Genomic DNA, 8,439 nt, shown 5'->3' with positions numbered 1-8,439 from the left:
AAATGTGTTGCATCTTAGGATATACATATAAAATCCAAATCCCGATCTCAGTATACTTAAGCAATCCTATTTCTTTTCCTTTCTTTAACATGCTTTCTAGTGTTTGTTTGCAGTTCTGCCAATGCTAGTACCCCATACAGGACACCCAGATACCAAATGAAAGATATGTTGGCCTCTGCTCTCTCCCCTCCATAGTATCCTCTGTGGATTGGGGAGGAGACAAAACAAAACCAAATACCCAGTACCACATTTGTAGACAAACCCTGAAGAAAACTAGTTATATGGTGGCTGTAAGAGATAACCTCAAGCAATGTTAGATAGCCACCCCACAGTAAGATTTCTCTTAGTGGGACCTCTATTGTGGAAGCTTAGGCAGTGGAAAATGACAACAGTTTTTCCCAGGTGATAGTATATCAACATGCCAGGCAACTCCTTTAAAGCATATGCAGTTTCAAACTCTCCCTGTTTTTCCCTGCTTTAATAGCACATTACATGAATAAAAGTGAACTTTACATGGGGGAACCAGAGTCACTTATTCATTAGCACTTTTGATGAGGTGGTACTTGCAATTACTCACCAGTAACTTAATGGCAAAGCCAGACTCAATAGACTTATTATTGAACTACTGTAAATCATAACAACAAATCCCTGATGGGTGGCACCTCTGCCTTACCAGAATTTGTTTTCTTTTGTGGACTCCCTGGGCATTAGAGTGTCCCACCAGGAGAAGCATCCTGGCATTTATAACAATGAAGACCTGACATCCATGTGGATAATCATATGGCAGTATAGAAAGTCTTCATGAAACGTACTCATCATAGACTTCTTAAAAATACACTACTGGGAAGAAAATGGAACAACCAGTCCCATTCTGTCACTGAATTTCTTAGCTTGGGCATAAGCTAAGAAAAATTATGACTGAGAAAAATTAGTCTGCAAATAGTTTCTGCTATGGAGAAAATAGTTAAAATCCAAGCAATTCAAAATCAAGAAGACATTAAATTCCTTAGCCAAAGTGATGGTAAATAAACAGATAGCTTTTGTTATCAGCTTTTAAAACAATGCTGTATCTGTGTTATTGCCAATATGTCATGTTATGTCTTATATAAATAATTCAAAGAGTTTGAAGCTAAACTAGGAAAGATACATGCTTAATTGGAATTTCTGCCAATGCTACTGCTATAATCCCCCATTGAAATCTTCTTTTGACTTATTTGACTGGCTTAGCCCTTACACCTGGGTGTTTTGTTGGAAATGATTCTACCCAAGGCTAGATTATCCTCCTCATGATGGTTCTCCTAGTAGCCCTGGTTAAATGTTGTGTAAGCCTCATGGAAAGACTCTGTGCTGAGCCACTGCCATCCAGATAGTACACAGGACCTATCTGTACCTTTAAATTTGTGGCACTGCTTAGTGTAACATGCTATTGATGTTGAAATATTTCATTTTAATTACCTTGAAGTATGAAATTCATTGATATTGATTACTTTCCCAATGTTATGCTACCATTGCCACATACATTACACAAATATTTTCATTACTACAGCTAGAAGTTCTGTACCATTTAACAATGATTCTTCAATTCCCTCACACTCTCTCTCTTGATTTCTCTCCCTTTCTCTCTTTCTCTCTCACACTCACACACAGCCCTTAGTAACCTATAAAATTATTTCTTTCTCCATGAATTTGCACATTTACTACAAGTAGAAGCATTAACTTTATTTTGTTCTAATTAGCTTATTTCATACAGAATAATGCATTAAAGTTTCATCCACATTGTAACATATATCAGAATTTTGTTCCTTTTTATGACTGCATAATAATGCATTTTGAATACATATCACATTTTGTTTATGTGTTCATATGCTGTATTGACATTTCAGTTGCTTCCAATGTTTGGCTGTTGGAAAGTTTATTGCTATGATTGTGGGTATAAGAATATCTCTTTACCTCCTTGCCTTCATATCTTTTAGTAGTATCCCTAGACATGGGATTGCCTCAGTATGTGGTAAATCTCTATTCAAACCACTGAGGAATCACCCAATAATTTTCCAGAGTGACTGCATATTTTATATCCCCACTGACAATGTGAAAATATTTCTATTTCTTTGCATTCATGCCAATAATTGTAACTTCCATTAAAAATTTCCATTCTATAGGGTGTGAAGTGATATCTCCCTGTGGTTTTGATTTGCATTTCTCTAATAGCTAATGATATTGACTATTTTTCCAAGTCCTGGTTGGTCATTTGTGTCTGTTCATTGGATAAATGTTCATTTAAGATCTTTGTCCATTTTTAATTCTTTTTGTTTTGCAAGCTTTTTTACTTATATTTATGATTCCTTTATGTATTTTGAATGTTAAAACTTTATCAGATATATGATTTGCAGCTATTTTATTCAATTGTGTAGGTTATCTTTTCATTTTCTTGATAAAGTTCTATGAAGTACAAACATTTGTTTGCTTTTGAAATTTTGATGAAGGTCATTTTATTTATTTTTCCTTGTGTAGCACATGTTCTGATGTGACATATAAGAAATCACTGCAAATCCAAGATAATGAAGATTTTCCCCTATGATTTCTTCTAAGAGTTCTTTGGGTTTAGCTCCTATGTTCAGTTACTTGATCTAATTTTAGTTAATTTTTGTATAGGTTGAGACATAGGCATTCGATTTAACTCTTTTGCATGTGGATATCCACCTTTCCAAGCACCATTTGCTGAAGAGAATGCTCTTTCCTCGTTGAATGACTTTTGTACTGTTGTACAAAGACAATCAGCTATTTATGTGTAGACTTATTTATGACCTGTCAATTCTAATCCATTGCTCTGTAAGTCTATCTTTTTGCCAGTAACATCTTGTTTTGTTTACTGTGGCTTTGGAGCAAGTATTTAAATTGGGAGTTATGATACTTCCAATTTTGTTCTTTTTTTAGGATTGATTTGGCTATATGGGATCATTATTTATTCCCTTTTCCATTGGAAAATTTTGTATGTAGCCTCTGAACTCAGAGACACTCATTGAAGCAGGCAATTTTATTTAGTGATCATTAACATGCTGGGAGAAAAGGGCTGAAAGAATAGGGGCAGTTTAATGATAGATTTTCCTAACACCAATTGCATGGTCTTTACATGTCCGAATGTATTCAGAAGTCTTCTGTCTGATTCTCCATCTGGTGGGACTCATGTCCTGACTTCTATCTATCCATATCATACAAAGCCATGGACACTGATAATATTTGTTTCTTTTGCCCAATATTCTTGGTAAACAGGGATATTTCTTGTTTTGCTTTTTTAAAAATCTAGATTCCTGCTTTTTTTCTCCAGAAATTGTATAACCTTGGATACCATACTTATTTCTTAGAGATGAGAAGAATATAAAAAATAGATAAAATTAACTTCATCAAAATAAAAAGATTTGTATATCAAAGGACACTATTAAGGAGGTTAAAAAATCACATAGCAAAATGTGAGTAAACACTTGCTTGCCATATATCTGAAAAGAGTTTAATATACAAAAATTTTAAAACACTGATACCACACAAAATAAAAGGTAAAGAAATCAATTTAAAAGTGTCAAGGGCTTGAATAAATAGTTCTCCAAAGACTATATGCAAATGTTTAAAAAGTCATGAAGAGATGCTCAACATCACTGGTCGTTAGTTAAGTGCATTTCAAAACCACAATGAGATACTACTTCCTGTCTAAAGATGGCTATTATTATTATAAAAATATAAATCAATAGGTATTCTTAAACATGAGAAGAAATAATAGCTCTTAAAAATTGCTGGTAGCATTGTAAAATGTTGCCAATACTGTGCAAATAAGTTTTATGGCTCCTCAGAAAGTTGATAATAGAATTACCATATGATCAATCAATCCCATTTCTTTGTGTATATCCCAAAAAATGTAAAGCAGGGACTCTAAGAGACGTTTTACACTAATGTTTATAACAGCATTATTTAAAATTGCTAAAAAGTGGAAGCAAACCAATTGTTCATAAACAGCTGGGTAAACCAAATGTGGTATAGACACATATTGGAATAATATTGTCATAAAGACACATGAAGTTATGATGCATGCACAACATAGATTAAATTTGAAGATATCATGCTAAGTGAAATAAGTCAGATACATAAAGACAAATATTGTATGGTATCACTTGCATGAAAGACAGAAGAGAAACAAATATCATAGGGACAGAAGACATTATAGGTTACCTCAGGTTGGTGGTTGGAAGTCATGGTTTAATACATAAAAGGTTTCTACTTGAGGGGGTGAAAATGTTGGGAGTAAATAATATTAGTGATGGTAACACAATATTAATGTATTCTGATCATAATTGATACTATTGAATTGTACACTTGGAAGTGTTTAACATGGGTGATTTTGAGTCATATATACATTTCTGCAACTAAAAACATATCTTTCACACAGTTGGTGCTATTGACAATTGCCTTCATACCATATATAAAGAAATTGCATGACTCTTTAGGTACTACAATGCCATTATGGTTCTATTAAATGCAGATATCTTATTTGTTGGAGATACTGAAATAGATAGAGGTGACATAATATATTTGAATTTACTTTAAAATGCTGAAAATGAGAACATGGCAGAAAGATAAAATAAGACAGGCAAAATGTTAAGAATTATTAGAAATGCTTTATGACATAAATGTTCATAATGATAAATTATTAGAAATGCTTTATGACATAAGTGTTCATAATGCTTTCTAAACTGTACTTGCATGTACTTGTGTGTACTTGACAATGTATGCAATGAAAACTAAATAAAAAAAGAGTCATTTTCAAAACTTTTTCCTTACAATATTTGTAAGGTGGATATTATAAAAATATGTTCATTAAGGAGTATTCATGCACATATAGTCCATCCATATTATACAACCAATGGCTTGTATCATCACATAGCTGTGTATTCATCACCATGATCATTTTTAGAATATTTACATCACTCCAGAAAAAGGAATAAAAAGAAAAAACATATATCCTGTATTAGTTAGGGTTCTCTAGAGAAACAGAATCAACAGGGAACACTCGCAAATATAGAAACAGAGTTAACAGAGAACACTCACAAATATAAAATTCATAAAAGTGTCTAACATGACCGCGGGAATGCAGAGTCCAAAATCCGCAAGACAGGCTGTGAAACTGATGACTCCGATGGAGGGTCTGGATGAACTCCACAGGAGAGGATCACCAGCTGAAGCAGGAATAGAGGCTGTCTCTTTTGAATCCCCCTTAAAAGGCTTCCCATGATTAGATTAAGCATCACTCATTGCAGAAGATACTCCCCTTTGGCTAATTACAAATGGAATCAGCTGTGGATGCAGCTGACATGATCATGATCTAATTCTATGAAATGTTCTCATTGCAACAGACAGGCCAGCACTTACCCAACCAGACACAGAGGTACCACAACTTGGCCAAGTTGACACATGAACCAGACTATGACAGTCCACACCTTGTCAACTAGGCAGCTATATATATCACCTTAAACCATACCAAGTTTCCAAATAAAAACAATAAAACACACATTTTTTCTTTTATCTAACAATACTCAACTGTCCAGCATATAACTGGAAACACATTAAATCTCTCCAGAATAGAGTGCAAATACTTGGGCAACATTCATTCTTAAGCTTGATATCTTGCAACTTAAATACTATAACGTGAAAAGACACTATTACAATCCTCGTTTCTGTAACTGATCATGTGGTCAAAGTTCATATTTATCACTACCTTGTTCCACTACCCATTCCATGTTCCCTTTACCTTCAGCAAGCACTTCAGCTGACCGTGGTTCTTTGCCTGGTGGGGTGACCCAAATGTTCATTCTTGAAGTTTCAGAGCCATTGACAGTCCTGCCTGGATTGCGTTGTTGTAGTTTTCCCTTGATTTTAATCACAGTGCATGGTAGTACTAAAAGATGCCCTAGGGGATCTCCTATATTCAAAGAAAACTCTTCTTTATCTCCATTATGTAGTTGCAGTTCTACTTCCCCCCGATAGTCAGGGTCAATCACCCCAGAAAATAATGTAATCCCCTTCTTGGCTTGTTGATCCAGTGGCATAAGTAGCCCAAGTGACTAGGTGGCAGTCGTAACTTCCAGTTCAGTGGAATCGTTGTTTCTCCTGGAGTAAGCACTCCCTGTTTTGAAACTAAAACCTGTAAACCAGCAGAGTTCAGGATCACTGGGACAGGAAGCAAAAATTTTCCTAGAGGATCACTAGGGGTAATAGTGAGTGGTATCAACCCCATTTCACCCCTTGGTTTTTGGACTCATGGATCCTGGCTATGGGAGAAACAGCACCATACAGTGGATGCTGATTCAGAGCATATACAGCTTCCTGGAGAACATTACTCCAGCCTTTCAAAGTATTGTTACCTAGTTGGCACCATAATTGAGTTTACAAAAGGCCATTCCACCAGTCTATCAATTCAACTGCTTCTGGATGATGGGGAACATGGTAAGACCAGAGAATTCCATGAGCATGTGCCCATTCCCACACTTCATTTGTTGTGACGTGTGCTCCTTGATCAGAAGCAATGTTATGTAGACTACCATGACAATGGGTAAGGCATTCTGTAAGCCCATGGGTGGTAGTTTTGGCAGAAACATTGCACACAGGGAAAGCAAACCCATATCCAGATATGTGTCTATTCCAGTTAGAACAAATCGCTGTCCCTTCCATGAAGAGAGTGGTCCAATGTAATCAACCTGCCACCATGTGGCAGGCTGGTTACCTCGGGGAATGTTGCCACATCGGAGCCTGAGTGTGGGTCTCTAATGCTGGCAGATTGGGCACTCAGCAGATCAGTGGCTGTATCAAGGTCAGACTTGGTGATTTGTTGCTGAGCCCATTTGGCAATGACAATAACCTCCATCCCTACCACCATGACCACTTTGTTCATGAGTCCATTGGGCAATGACAGGAGTTGCTGGGGAAAGAGGCTGACTGGTATCCACAGAACAGGTCATCTTATCCACTTGATTATTAAAATCTTCCTCTGCTGAAATCACCCTCTGGTGCACATTCACATGGGACAAAATTATACTCATGTTTTTAGCCAATTCAGAAAGGTCTATTCACATACTTCTTCCCCAGACCTCTTTGTCACCAATTTTCCAATTATGGTCTTTCCAAGTCCCTGACCATCCAGCTAAATCATTAGCAACAGCCCATGAGTCAGTATACAAATGCACCTCTGGCTTGTTTTCCTTCCAAGCAAAATGAACAAGCAAATGCACTGCTCAAAATTCTGCCCACTGGGAGGATTTCCCCTTATCACTGTCCTTCAAGGACACCCCAGAAAAGGTTTGTAGTGCTGTAGCTGTCCACTTCCGGTGGTAACTGCATATCATGCTGAGCCATCTATAAACCAGGCCTGAGTTTTCTCTTCCTCACACAATTCACTCTAAGTAACTCCCCAAGAGGCCATAGCTCTGGTTTGGGAAAGAGAAAGTAATGTGCCAGAAGCGGAGAGTATGGGCATTTGTGCCACTTCTTCATATAACTTACTTGTGCCTTCAGGACCTACCCTGGCCATGTCTCCTATATACCGTTTCCATTTTGCAATAGAGTGCTGCTGCACACACCCAATTTTATGGCTTGGTGGGCCAGAGAACACCCAGCTCATGATAGGCAACTAAGGTCTCATGGTAATTTGGTGGCCTATAGTTAAAGGTTCACTCTCTACCAAGGCCCAGTAGTAGTCCAAAGTTCTTTCTCAATAGGAGAGTAGTTATCTGCAGCAGATGGTAAGTCTTTGTTCCAAAATCCTAAGAGTCTGCATTGTGATTCTTGTATTGGGGCCTGCCAAAAACTCCAGACAGCATGTCTGTTTACCACTGACACTTCTAGCACCTTTGGATCTGCTGATCATATGGCTCAAGTGTCAATGCAGCCTGGATCTGTTGCAGAGCCTCCTCTTGTTCAGGTTCCCACTCAAAATTAGCAGCTTTTCTGGTCACTCAATAAATGGTCTGAAGTAGTACACCCAAATGAGGAATATGTTGTTGTCAAAATCCAAAGAGACCAACTAGGTGTTGTGCCCCTTTTTGGTTGTAAGTGGGACCAGATACAGCAACTTAATCTTCACCTTAGAAGGGATATCTTGACAGGACCCACATCACTGGACACCTAGCAATTTTACTGAGGTGGAAGACCTCTGCATTTTGTTGAATTTCTCTCCCATCCTCTGTCACACAAATGCCTTACCAGTTAGTCTAGAGTACTTGCTAGTTCTTGTTCATTAGGTGCAGTCAACATGATATCATCAATATAATGGACCAGTGTGGTGTCTTGTGGGAGAGAGAGATGATCAAGTCCCTGCAGAAAATATTATGACATGGAGCTGGAGAGTTGATATACCCCTGAGGTAGGACAATGAAAGTGTACTGCTGACCTTGCCAGCTG

This window comes from Tamandua tetradactyla (genome assembly GCF_023851605.1).
Source record: "Tamandua tetradactyla isolate mTamTet1 chromosome 22 unlocalized genomic scaffold, mTamTet1.pri SUPER_22_unloc_3, whole genome shotgun sequence".
Classification (NCBI taxonomy): Eukaryota; Metazoa; Chordata; class Mammalia; order Pilosa; family Myrmecophagidae; genus Tamandua; species Tamandua tetradactyla.
The sequence above is the reverse complement of the archived record's forward strand: the minus strand, read 5'-3'. Positions refer to the sequence as shown.